Genomic DNA, 14,335 nt, shown 5'->3' with positions numbered 1-14,335 from the left:
TTTGAGTTTCTGTACATGTGTGTGTGTGTGTGTTAGAGAGAGAACAAGAGAGACAGAAAGGACACAAGACGTTGGGATTTTACAATCTTCATTTATCTTTATGGGCTTGGGGCAGGAAATTTCCTTTAATGACATATGTCTAGGCCTTGTCTCTCATTTGCTTACAGAAAAGTGATATCTCAGGGTCACTGTCCTGTGCTCAGTGTACGGCAACAGGACACACATGCTCTTTACTTCACTTAAAACTGTAAGTGTATTTTAATGACAGGCTTTGATCCACACAATGATGAATAGCACTCAGCATGAGTCAGATGAAGGAGTTTTTTTTGTCCAAAACAGGTAGTCAGAAGCCCAGAGAAGCTGTGCGCTATTTGCACTGCTGCCAGTTTCCATTTGAAAGGCTGAGCAACATCTGGGCTTTGCAGAGGCTGACTCACTATTCTGCTGTATTCGTTTTATAAAAAAAGTATGTTATGGCCAAGAAAAGGTCTGAAGGTGGAAAACGATAATCCACCCCTTATGAAATAGAAGTGCACTTTAATGTACTTTTAACAAGGGTACTTATTATGGAAATAATATACTTGAAAAAAGTGTGAACTGAATGTTATGTTTACGAACACTTAATTGCACGTTATTTACAACCGAATTAAAAATAGCTGAACTTTAGCATGTTTTTAACCACTTAAGTATATGTACATGTAATTTCACAATTACTTTGTATTTGAAATATGGTTAAAGTGTACTGCTGAATATTCTGACAAACATTTTATAATAAACTAAAATATACTTTCAAATTATTTCTATTGAAAGATGTATATCATGTATTTAAATATATTTGTAATTACATATTTGCAATGAAGACGTTACAACTTAGTACATGTACGATATTTTAATTTGTTCTAATAACACACTACAGTTACAATTATAATCGTTACATGTGCTTTACTATGTTAGTCAACACACTAAAATATGTGCACTTCTTTAAAACATGGCACAATTATTTAAAACGTAAATAAACATTGAATGTGACATTATAACAAAGCGAACATTTTAAAAGTGTACTTAAGTGTGTAAAGTAGTCATAAAAATCTACTTTCTTTAAATGCACTTAAGTGGCCTTTTATTTAATTAATATTATATTACCTGCAATTACAGTTTTTTTTAAATACTTTTAAGATTTCAAGTTCACTACACGTGCAAATTCAGACTAATTTTATTAGTAGTTTTAAGTACTGAATGCAATATATTTATAATTTTGCATTTCTCAGAGCTTCTTACAGTGCATTCTGGCAAGGGCTTAGGCTTGCTTTTGACATTGGTGGAGACATAAACCCCCATCTGCACCCCACCCCCCCGCGCGCCCAATAACCCAATCATTTTTGCATTTTTGATAGACCTTTGACAACAGTTTTTATTTAGTCTTTATTTATAGATTATGGTAGCCAACATATTCATAATTCATATACAGAGTTTTTTGTTTTTATTAATATGCATAACAGACAATTACACAATTTTGATTTTGTGAACCAACAACATCAGCATCAGAGCGCTGGGTGTCTTTATCACGCATCACTTTATTTTAATATTAATCGAATCGGACCCAGGATGATTCTGAAATAAAACTCTGTAGTAACTGAACTTTCATGCACATTTGATTGACAAATAAAATGCAAACTCTTATTTCAGTGTTGTTTTTTTTATTATGTGGATATTTCAGCTACCAGTTTGATTTGCACATTCAGTTGAACAACATTAATTTAAAGTTAGACTGTCCGCCACGATTCAGGATGCATGTTTCAAATCCTACTGCACCGCAGAGAGCCACTTACATAGTTTACCATAAAATCCACATTATATTTGTCCCAAATTATTGTTAATGTTCATAATGACTTATCCTAATAATACTTAATATCCTAGGCTAGAAGATTGTGTATCTTTCCGCACAACGTTTGTCTTTCTGTCTGTATCTAATAATAGCCATAGGTGGCTCTTTCTCTTTCCATTTGCTCTGTTTTGTCAAACACCGTACTTCAAACTCATCGATGCACCTTTGTTAATTCCTGAAGTGAACTTTTATATTTACTGTTTTAGACTGCTGTCTTGAATTAGGTGCAATAACTGTGAGTTGTTCTAAATGCGGCGCTGCGCTTCTCGTCCGGTGTGCCACTAAATTCCTCCCATGTATTAAATGCGTGTCCTTGAAAGCGTGCAGTTTTGTAACGTATTTACTTTAACTTCTTAGGTATAAGTCACAGGCATGACCTTTCAAATGCGTCAGAAATTACAAAAACATAATACATATAATTACATTTTTTGATCAAAATTATTGCTAGGGACAGTTTGGTAGTCGCTGGATATTGGTAGGGACACGTCCCTTGCGCCCCTCCTAAGTCTACGCCCCTGCATTCTGGGATACAGTGGTCCTCTAAAGTTTTGGACTGATATATGTAACTCATTTAAGCCACCAAACAGAACTGCAAAATTACTGTTTTCTAACAGGTTTCCTGAACACGCCCTCAGTGTTTCATTGGTCAGACAAACTGATAATCCCGTCCCCAACTCATGCAATTTGTTGAGCCAATGTTGTTGTGTCGGCTGGTGGGGATGTTACAAACTTTTTTTTTCAGGGATATCAACTAAAATTACTTAGTCTCTGTAAAGATCTTAGATAGTAAAAAGTATTTTGACAACAAATGTATACAAATTCAGGCAGGGTTCAAATGCCCAGGCATTTTGGGGGCCACTATATATGTGAAATAAGGTACTTGAGAGTTAACTGGAGAAAGAGAGATGAAAGAAAAGGCTGGAAGAGAGAAAACAAAGTGATGATCATGTTTTTGCATTCATTAGAGAATAAAAGTAAAGAATAAGACTAAAGAACAGAGACAAAGTCGAAAATCTAAGCATGGAATAAGGAAAATAATATACTACGTTATCTAGATGACATTGGTAAGAGGTTTGGGTTCAAAGGTCAAAAGGTTTAGGGGCGTTTATAGGTAAGGCTGGAATGTTCCCTTCACAACCCCATTCATTGTTGTATCGTCATTATCATACCGCTCTCTCTCTTTTCCTTTTAGTCTCTGCCAAACCACAACAGAGGACTGACCCTGAAATTGACTGATATAACACTGCGTTTGATGTGTGTACTCTGTTTTAACTGGTATGGTATAACACCAGCCCTGAGATCAAAGGCGCTGCCACTCCGTTCCTGTCCTCTCATTACCGCCACCTGGGTCAGGACAGACTGGTCTTCTGTGCCCATAAAGTCAATGCCAGGCGTGCCAGGTTTGGCCGTCTGTGAAGCAGCTGTTATCCTTAATATGCATGGTATGACCCTGCTTTTGATCGATCAGTCATTCTGTAAAGTGTCATGGATTCAGATCATTTATTTTCTTGATCTACATCCAGTGAGTCTCTAGGATCCTCATTTTTGGATGCTTTGGTGTTTCGCAGACACAGAGGTAGTGTTTCAAAAACACACGCTATCAGCTATCTGTCGTCTTTACTCCAAAGCATCAGAGTGGGCCACCTGGATACTGTGTCTCATCCTTACAAACGTCTTTGATCACAATTCATAAAGTAGATGTTATAACGTACTATAAAATAAGATAACAGGCCACTGTCAGTTCTTTTGGGTTCAGCCAACAGTAACAAAAGCACTCATATCCAATAACTCAGTATGAAAATACAGTGGGTCTCATCCAAAATGTTTCTCAAAATGTATAATGAATAAAAAAAAAAGTGTGGATACAGTTAAATGAGGGTATATACATTTTAGTTTAGAGTAGACACACTCAAAAATTGTTATATGGCAATATTATAATTTAAATGGTTTAAATTACATTTATTTTATGAATGCTTAACATTGTCAAAGTATGAAACTGGTTCAGTTCATGCCAAAGTAAACCTACAATTAAATACTTCACTTTTATTTTAATGACACATTCTCTATTTAATATTAAGTATTTAATTGATAGCCAAGATTATACAAAGCAAGCTGTAATGCACATCATTTTGAGACTCTGAAATAATTAAAATGTATTGTAGTGTCGCTTATTCAGTTTCTGAAAATAAATAATATAATGATATAAAAATAAAACATTAAACACATTTGACCTTGCCCTAGTCTGTTTATAAGGCCAACAGGAGAACATTTTTGAGTTTTTTGATTTAGTTCAAAATTTTATCCCAAGTACTTTTTAATGAGTCTTGATTTCAAAAAGAAGATTTGATTTATGCAGTGCATCTTAAATTTGATTGTTCATTGTCTTTTATTGTCACATAATGCTGCTGTAAGACACTGCTAAAACCTGTTAAAAACAGGTTCAACCTAATAATAACTTGAGGATAAAAAACATATTTAAACATTATCATCATCAGTAGTTGTGTATATATATATATATATATATATATATATATATATATATATATTATAATAGTGTTTGTAGTCAAGTCTTGTCTGCGTTGTTGTTATTGTTTGTTATGATTGCGTGTGATCATTTATTTTGTGCGTCCCTTGACTCAACTCATCATTACATCTCATTCAGGTGCTGAAACACATTTCAGACTCTCAAGCAGACCACTTTATGCTGAGAGAGGCTTCACACTAGTGACTTTCAGGTGCGGTTGGTGTTTGCATAAGAGACGTGCTCGTCAGTGGGCATGAGGGGATGCCAGTTTCAGAGAAATGTGCAGAAGTGTATGGTATGTAAGAAACACACATAGAAAACCACATCCCTACAAGCTCTGTTTCCAAAACCTAGTTGTTGTTTGTTGCTAACCCTGCCTGCTAAGGAAACACTGATGCCTACAGGCTGATTTACAAACTGTAAACAAATCATTCTAAACTTTTTTCAACTTCACACACCACTCAAATAGCACTCCTCCCAGGAAGAGCACAGGAGTTTGACATTAGCATGTTGCTAAGCTAACAATGTAAACAATGCATCAAAAATGGCATACTCTTTGAGCAGCTACATTTATGATTGTGTGTAGTATAGAAGAAATCTGAATGTACATCTGTGTTGGATGTAATATGTGACTTACGGCATCAGTTGTGTTGCTTCACTGCTATTCACAACTCCTCTCCCATGGCCTCATGGGATAGTATTCATCCGATGCACATTTAAGAATTCAGGTACTTTTGCGTACTGATTTATGAATTCAGACATTACACTTTTCACATTTTTTGGTATATAAAGAAGTAGGCCTATTAAGATGCAGGGAATTTGACTACTGCATGAGATATTAAAAAAATATTTGATATTTTAAAAGACTTATAGACCTTGACGGTGTTATCACATTTCTGCATGTTGGTTCCACCACATGACTAATTTGGTGAGCAAAACTTTATTTTTCATTTTTAATATTTTAATAAATAATCATAAAGTATGTCTACCTAGCAAAGTTTTTCAAATATTTTGAAATAATTCACTCTTTTCATGAGTTTTTTCTTCATTATGATGTCAAGACAGTTGTACCAACCTGATGTCAAAAAAAAAAAAAAAAAAAAAGGAATTTTAATTCATAAATGTAATAAGGTTTTATTTGTTAGCATTAATTAAAAATATTAGTTAACATACACTAGTTAACATAGATGACTCGGCTAAAAATATTAGTTAACATACACTATCAATGAAAATACTTTATTATTCTTAGTTAATGTTAGTTAGTTAATGATTTTAACATTTACTTATACATTACTAAAGTTGTAGGCCTATCTGTTAATATCATGTAAATCGACCTGAGTTAACATGAAATAATAATTTTTACTAAAGTTAACAAGCACGTTAACAGTTGTATTTGTAACTAATGTCACCAAAGTGCTTTTTATTAGCTAATGTTATATACTTTAACAAATGTACTGCTCACTGTTAATAATGTTAACTAATGGGACCTTGTAACCTACGTTTTCACAGTAGTCACTTTCACAGAATTCATAAAACGGTAAATGCCTGGTGACTTCAGACAAGAATCTAAACTGCACATCAGACGGACACCTTACTAAACACGGGATAGTATCAATATGACAAATGTAGTATGCCCAAATTTCATACTATATTGAATGTACTTTATTAATAACAATGAAGTAAGTTCCTCATTTAATCAAGTATCAACTCAGACAGCATAATGTTGCTGGCCAACTTTTTAGAACAGTTTTTGCGAATGCCTATAATGCCTTCTAGGTGTCTGTCTAGGTAGGCAGCACAATACAGAGCAAAAATCTCTCTCCTTCCCACACCCTCCTACATCTCCACCCAAAAAGTGTCCATCAGTCAATGGTGTCGTTGTTGTCCACAGCGCTCAGACTGATTTTGTTCTCATCACTTCTCTTTGATGTGAAATCCTGTGAGGTTTAAACTCCACCTAATAGATTCTCCCTTATTTGTCTTTCTCTCGTTGGTTTTCATTCGCAGCTTAATCACCCACGTACAGTGTATCCCATAATTCCAAGCAGTTATTGTCCATAAGCTAAGCTAACCTGCCTGGCGTCTGTGTTGTTTTGTGGGGGTGTGGGAGTACAGGCTCTCAGGGTGTGGAGGTGTGTTTTAGGGTGTGACTTAAGCAGACTGTTCCTGCAGGGAACAGATCGTTCGACCTAGACTCGCTGGAAAAACGTGCCTCTACCTACATTTTGTGCAAAACTACAAAAATGTATCTATACATACAATTCACTGCAGTTTCCATATGATATGAACACTAGTGGCAGTAAAACTCCAGCTGTTTTTGTTCCTTTCACATGAATTATGATTAGAGGCCAGATTTTCATGCTGTTTTGCACAATACTATGTTATGACCTCAAATTACCTCATATGAATGGCTTTTCTACATGGTACAATTGCTCAATACACACCTGGTACGGCACTGCACTTGTCAATGTGAGATGCAATTCAATGCAGTTTCCATGTGATATGAACGCTAGTGGCAATAAAACAGCAACTACTTTTATTCCTTTTCAGACAAATTATGATTACAGGCCAGATTTTCATGCTGTTTTTTGCATAATATTATGTTATGACCTCAAATGACCTCATATGAATGGCTTTTCTACATGGTAAACTTGCTCTGTAGCACACCTGGTACAGCACTGCATTTTCCATCTGATATGAATGCTAGTCGCAGTAAAACACCAACTAGCCTGTTTTTATTCCTTTTCACACAGATTATGATTACAGGCCAAATTTTCATGCTGTTTCTTGCACAATATTATGTTATGACCTCAAATGACCTCATATGAATGACTTTTCTATGTGGTAAACTTGCTTGTTAGCACATCTGGTACAGCACTGCACTTGTCACGTGAGACTCTCGGTTAGGAGTCCTAGTGTGAGTAATGATAAATGAGTTTTGTAGAATCAAGCTAAAATGTTATGGTTGCTTCAGGGGATCTGTTTTTCATCTCACATTTGAAAAATATCCAAACTGTGCAATACGTACAACAACCAACATAATAAAACGTTGCCAGGTTCACATTCATTTGTTTTGGATAAAACTATTTGTCCGCTCACTGTGCACTTAATTTTGAAAGTGTCGCTAAACATGCAAGAAACACTGTAAGATCATTTTTCAGAAATGTCACCACAGGAATGTTTTTCCAATGAGCCTGCGGTTTGAGATCGTGATAGAGCCTAAAAACTGCTGCTATCAGCCTCTAATTGAGCCCGAGACAACTCGGCCTGGCTAATGCTCACAGTATCTGCAATCTCTTAAGGTAGACAGGGTCTAGGACGCACATTTTTCATCATAACCAATTACACCCCTTCTTCACTCCTCCCCCTTCCCATTCTCTGTCTGTCCCAACGCGCTTCACATTCAAGTGGTTGGGAATTCCTTTTACAAGAAACAGAGCAGCATTTGATCTGCATGGCCTCAACAGACGCTCTTATTGTGCCTTTAAATAGAGCAGAAATCGAGAAAAAGATCTAAAAAATCCCCACCAATGTGAACTCGGATCTGAAGTGAGGGGTCGCTATTCATCGGACGGCTTGGCAACCACGATAGAGCGACAATCTTGACCTTCTTGTTTTTCTGGAATTCCAAACATTCGCCAGCCGTCTCTTTCTGTCTCTATTTTCTCAATCTGCTTTTTGTTTCTATTTCTCCTTCTATCTTTTTCTCTGAGAGTCATGTGCGGGCATTTCAGGGGAGCCTTCAATTAGCCTTTGACCCGTGACCTTTGGCCTGTAATTATAAAAACTGCGAGAAGAGCTACGGTACTCAGCTGGAGGTTTGTATGAACATGCAGTTGTGTGGATAGAGGGGAGAACGGTTTGGGGGAGGGAGTGTGTGATTGTATTTCACTTAGATGACTCGGCTAAGTGTGAAAACCACAGCGAGTCACAGGCCTCAAAACACATCTACCATTTCTTTCATTGCTCTCATTTCTTCAGACTCAAGAATCAAACTAAAAGACTTAAGAATTCTTCAGAATAAAACCTACTTATTCAAAACTGTCAGAAAATGTCAACTTCAGCACAAATAGAGAAAATTTATTTATTTATTTGTTTTTATTTATGAGATCGGATAGTTTAGAGCAAAGCTTTCGTACAACAACAAAACACATCACTGCACTTTCCTTTTCAACAAAACAACACAAAATATATTTTATGTTCCACAGAAGAAAGAGAGTCATACAGGTTTGGAACAACTTTGGAACAAATCAATAAAACAGTAATAATAATAATAATATATTCTTTAACCATCCCATTTGGTGAGAAAAATTAACCTTTTCTTTATTAGTACAGTTCAATTATGAGAAATAATCTTTGGTGAGGGCAAAAGGAACTTGCCTGATGATGTTCAGACTTGAGAGGCTGACTCACAGCTGTATGTGGAAACAAACAGTGAGGATTTTGCATATATGGAGATTTAGTATTGCTTCATGTTATCACTTTTTACAGACTCAACAAATTAGAAATCAGTTTAACACCTGAAAAAGGAAAAATAATAATGTTCATTGTATTTTAATGAATAAATTTGATCCCATCTGCATGGACATTGCTGTCACGCTGTGCATCCGTTTAGTAAAATCAGTAAATCAGTCATATAAAAACTAGAATGACAGAAATGTTCAGATGGAATGTCATGAGAAAATGGCGTAGGTTCAAACCTAGGTCCCTGTAAGCGTATGCGGCAGCTGCTTTGCCATGGCACTGACCAAACAGTTGCTCATCTTTTCAGGTTTTTCCATGTATTCATCAACCACAGCTGTCAATAATACATTTCCATTTAGATGTGTTTATTCTCTGAGGTGGAGTGTACTAAATTTTGTGTCCCTCTCAGTGTGACCCCCTCTATGGCGCCAATGTGATGAGTCGCCCTCACCCACAGATAGCGAGTCACTGCTCAAGAAGTTCTTAGACCCCCTGGGTCCTGTAGAGCCTGAAGACTAATGCCAGATGAGCAGTTCGGACGGCACTGTGTGGGTGTGGGCCGCTCTATTGCAGCTGCGTGGGCTGGGGAAGTTAGTGATGTGTCTATAAAATAAACAACTCTAAAACTCAACCCAGAAGAAAGTAAAGGGCTTTCACTGAACCAGTATGTCCCAAGGGAGCAAAAACACCCTACGCATTCAAAACACAACAATTCATGATTGGTCGTGAGCCAGACTGAAGAGTTCCAGGGTCTTAAATTTAAAGGTGATGTGTGTCATTTTTTTGATATGCACAATTTAATATGCAGAGACAAATATAAGTAAAGTCAAGTTACCTTTATTTATTTACAGTAGCTCTTTATATAATACAGATTGTATCAAAGCAGCTTTACAGTGTCACACAGGAACATATTTTGTCAATAATGCATTAGGACAATAACAGTCAATTTTTCAGTTAAAGTCAGTTCATTGTTGATGAGTCAACGCTTAGTCACTAATCAATGCTTAGTGACATAATCCTCTGGGAATTGACATCAATTTGGTGGGAAAACCCAAGAAATGGATTTGATGAACTTTGTGCATGTTCATTAAAAGTAACAGTAACCAACAAGCTGATGATCTAAGTATGCAATTCAAGTCTCAAAATGTAATTTAGTGAATAGTATCTCATAAGTAACGATTTCCCCAAAAAGTAAATAGTCTGTGATTCAAACATTGCTGTTTGTTTGAGAATCCTGAAAAACCCGACAGAGCAATATTTGCTCAACCAATGATATGAGCTATCTCTTTGTTGTTTTTGATGTATTGATAATTGTATTTTTGTATTTTGTTTTTGCTTTGTCCTTTTTTATTTTTATTAAATGTTTTGGAATGATTGTGAAATATGTTTGAACCGTCCTGAAAACAAAATGGTACATCTAAAGGGTTTCACTTGTTGACTTCTATTAAAAGTTACAGGTAAAAATATTTAATGTTGGCATAAAGTTTTATTTTTATTTTTTATTTTTTTTTTATACATAGCGTACCATGATATTACCAACTGAAACCATCTCTGTACCATGGTCAGTATTTTTCTAATGGTCTGCTCTCAGAGGTCTTATTTTTGAACTTCTTGTAGCATATCTGGTTTACCACAGCTCTGAAACATGATGTAAATCTGCAGCCTTTTATACCTTGTTCACCCCTAAAACATTTGCACTGTTAAAAGCTGCTACCTGATTATAATGCTATTCCCAAATAAATTCATCCACCACTTCACAAGGGAACACAAACCCTGAACACTGGTGTGCTTATGCACTCTTAATTTGAGTTAATTATTGTTTGATTTCACTGAGCCAGTCAGTACATCTGAAAGTAGAAACAAATGTAGTTCACTCTCTGGTAGTGCAAGAAAACAAACAGTCATGAGCTGATCAAATAAGCAGCATGAACAGATTCATTACAGGCAGTGGATGACTGTCATCAGGGCAGAACTAAACCAAACACACTTCCTCCAGTTCACATGGCTCAAAAATGCTAGTATGAGACATATTTGCCTACTGCAAGATTTCAGCTCAGACGTTTACTGCCAGTTCTTAATGGCTTGAAAATTCAGAATAATACAGTCAAATGTGTGTTTCCAGCTTAGCGACATATGTTAAACTAGTTAAAGTTTAAATAAATAAAAAAAAAAATAATAATAATAATAATAAAAGTAACTTTGCAGTTTTTTCAGAGTTACATGTTTATATCTCGCATTTTTGTGTTTACAGTTTTTAATGTTTTATACCATGTCGGAAACTGTTCTCTGTACATAGTGATTGATTATGATTATTACTGTTACAATTATGAAGTTTTATACTGAATCTGCATTTATGCTGTGTGACAGACCAAAAATATCTTCATATTTAAAGGTGTAATTCCTGTGCTTCAGATGACACAAAGTGCAAAAATAAGGACCTCCTGTCTTTATGTAACAAAAGAATCTGTAGAAAAATGGAAAACGTATAATTAATTTTCTGCTAGGACATTATTCGTTACATTCAGATATTTTCTTTAACTCTAAACCACAGCATAAATTGCACTGTGTAAATCAAAATACACGTAAAACACACAAGAAAACATTTTTCTTCTATTAGATGTTTTTGTGAACATAGACAATGTTTACAGTGATTCCATGAAATAATATATTTTGTTGGGTGGGAAGTTTTGGCAAAGGCCTGAGAATGCAAAAGCTGCAGTCATCAACACCTTTCACCCAGAGCAACCACAGAGCATGTCTTCTCTTCTCTCCCATGACATATTTTCCTCTAGGTTTCTCTTAATAGCCCATCACTATATACCTCTATTATTGCGCTTCTATAAAGAGACTGTTATAACAGAAAGAGCTTATTGTTTGTTGCAAATCCCTTCATATATTACTCTGCAGACCTTCTGCCAACTTCTGATCCATTCACTGGAGTTCTGTCTCTATTTTAGGATTATTATGACACAAAAGCCTCACCTTCTCTCACTGAATTCACCTCTTTTCATTAGTTAACCCTTAACCTTTTCTGTTTCTTTCCCTTCAGCTCTTAGTTCTCCTCACTGCTTTGAATAGTTTTGCTCTGTAATTAAATTCCAGTTTTAAAATGATGGGCTTTAATCCTGAATGTTTTTTAAGCACTGCCTCACTGCCTGTTTTTTCCATGCTTATCTGCTTACATTAGTCATTAATAAAAACATTCATGAATTTGAAAACCACAAAACATGGTGCAATTTACAGTTTGTTTTGCCACAAAGTGAAAGCTCATTTATACAATTGTAGAGCCTTCTGTTCTGTAGACAACCCTAAAAAAACCTTTTTGGTCAGAGTTGTGCTGAGTCCAAATGTAATATTTCAGTGAATATTTTACAGACATAACTCTGATAACAGCAGAATATACAGCTCTGCATGAGGAACGCTAATGCATAAGCTTTCCTTCAGATCTTGCAAAACTCTTTTATGACACAATGCCATGGGCTTTGCCAAATCTGGCAAATCTAATAATTTTTAAAATGTGTATAAATTTCTAAAATTGTATATGAAGTTGTGTCTGTGAAACTTTTTGCATACATAGTATGCAAAAAGAAAAAAAAAACTGTTCTGCATTTGTCATGCTACACTGCTATAAAAAGCTACACTACTATGAATACAACTGAACAACAGTCACACTACTTAAAGGGATAGTTCACCCCAAAATTTAGTCATTATTACTCACCCTCATGTCATTCCAAACCCGTCAGACCTTCGTTCATCTTCAGAACACAAATTAAGATATGTTTGATTAAATCTGAGAGCTTTCTGACCCTGTGCATAGACAGCAACACAACTACCATGTTCAAGGCCCAGAAAGGTAGTGAGGACATTGTTAAAATAGTACATGATGTCAGTGGCACAAAACGTAGTCTTGTAACATCGTAACATTACGGGTGAACCACTGATGACACATGACTATTTTATTATGTTTCTGGGCCTTGAATGTGTCAGGTGCAGGGTCAGAAAGCGCTCGGATCTCACCAGAAATATCTTAATTTGTGTTCTGAATATGAAAGAAGGTCTTACAGGTTTGGAACGACATGAGGGTGAGTAATTAATGACAGAGTTTTCATTTTTGGGTGAACTAACCCTTTAAAGATGTATTTAATTTACTAGTGTTGCTACTTTTAGCCAGTTTCTCTCCAACACTAGCTCCTTTAGTGTCTTCCTGTCTCTTTTGTTGTAGTAATTACGGTTGTTTTGAGGTCAGTCAGGCCTTATGGAGAAAATGAAGGGTTTACAGCTCCGATAGATTGAATGGAATGTCTGTGACAGTTTTTGCCCTTGAGCACTTCCAAAATATCCCAGATACAATGAGGCTGATTCGGCCCCCAGAGAAATGCCTCCACAGTGGGAAAAAGTCACGACCATTACGGATATCGCCCCATCTTCTGTGCACGCTTTACCCTCACACAGTGATTTACTTACAGCGTGTTATCTCGCGGTGCTAAATCATCAAGTGGGAACACAGAGACTGATTCTGATTGCCAAAATGTCCTAACCCAAGCTTTGTTGAAATTTATCACCAATTATTGAAATGTCAGGGAGTAGGAAGTGTTCAAAGGTGACCACAATTTGGTGTTTAAAATCATGGTTGTAGGCAGATTAAGGTTTGATTGTAGAATAGTGAAATGTCAGGGTTGTGTATAACTTCTCCCACATCTACAGCCCCCGTGTATGTGACTCACAAACACCAAACGTTTGCGGTGAGGTGGGGTGTTTAGTTCTGAGATAGAAACTCTCTTTTTTTCGGGGAAATTCAGCCCCACTTTAATAATAAAGAAAGATGCATAAGCAGAAAGAGGAGGGAAACTCAACAAATGCATCCCTTGTGCTAGCTCGCATGCTTAGCGTCCCCACCCAGACTCAAGGTCAAACAATAACCAGTTCAGCATTTACTCTCTCGTGGCAGGGAGTTCACTCCCTCAGAGTGTGTGAAGACAGAGAGAGAAATAGACATATTTCAAATATTTAAAAGTAGGGGGTGGAGATGTAAAGGACAACCAAATTGAAGATGTGCAGTTGCATAATAAAATATGCTCTCAAAAGAACAAAACCAGATCCGCCAGTCTCAGAGAGGCGTGTTCTATCAGAACACGAGGCAGTTATCTGTTTTTTTGGCACCGTTGCAGATCGTTAAAGTCTATTTGTTAAAGAGTAATACAGTATTGCTTTTTTTGAGAACTGAGTGTGTTTTGCACTAAAGTATATAATTCAAGGTTCAAGCTGTTCTCGGCTTGTTAGAATGAAAATATGAACCTTCTGTTTGTTTACAAGCATTCTGGGATGTTTAGATTCTGTTGGGATAAAAAACTGATTGCCAGCACATACCAAAGGTTATTGCCCTTTCTGAAGCACACTTTCAACAGGTGTAAGTTTACAACTCTTTAAGTTTGGCCACACACTTTAAAGGGATAGCTCACCTA

This window comes from Barbus barbus, assembly GCF_936440315.1.
Source record: "Barbus barbus genome assembly, chromosome: 14".
Classification (NCBI taxonomy): Eukaryota; Metazoa; Chordata; class Actinopteri; order Cypriniformes; family Cyprinidae; genus Barbus; species Barbus barbus.
This window is presented reverse-complemented; position numbering follows the sequence as displayed.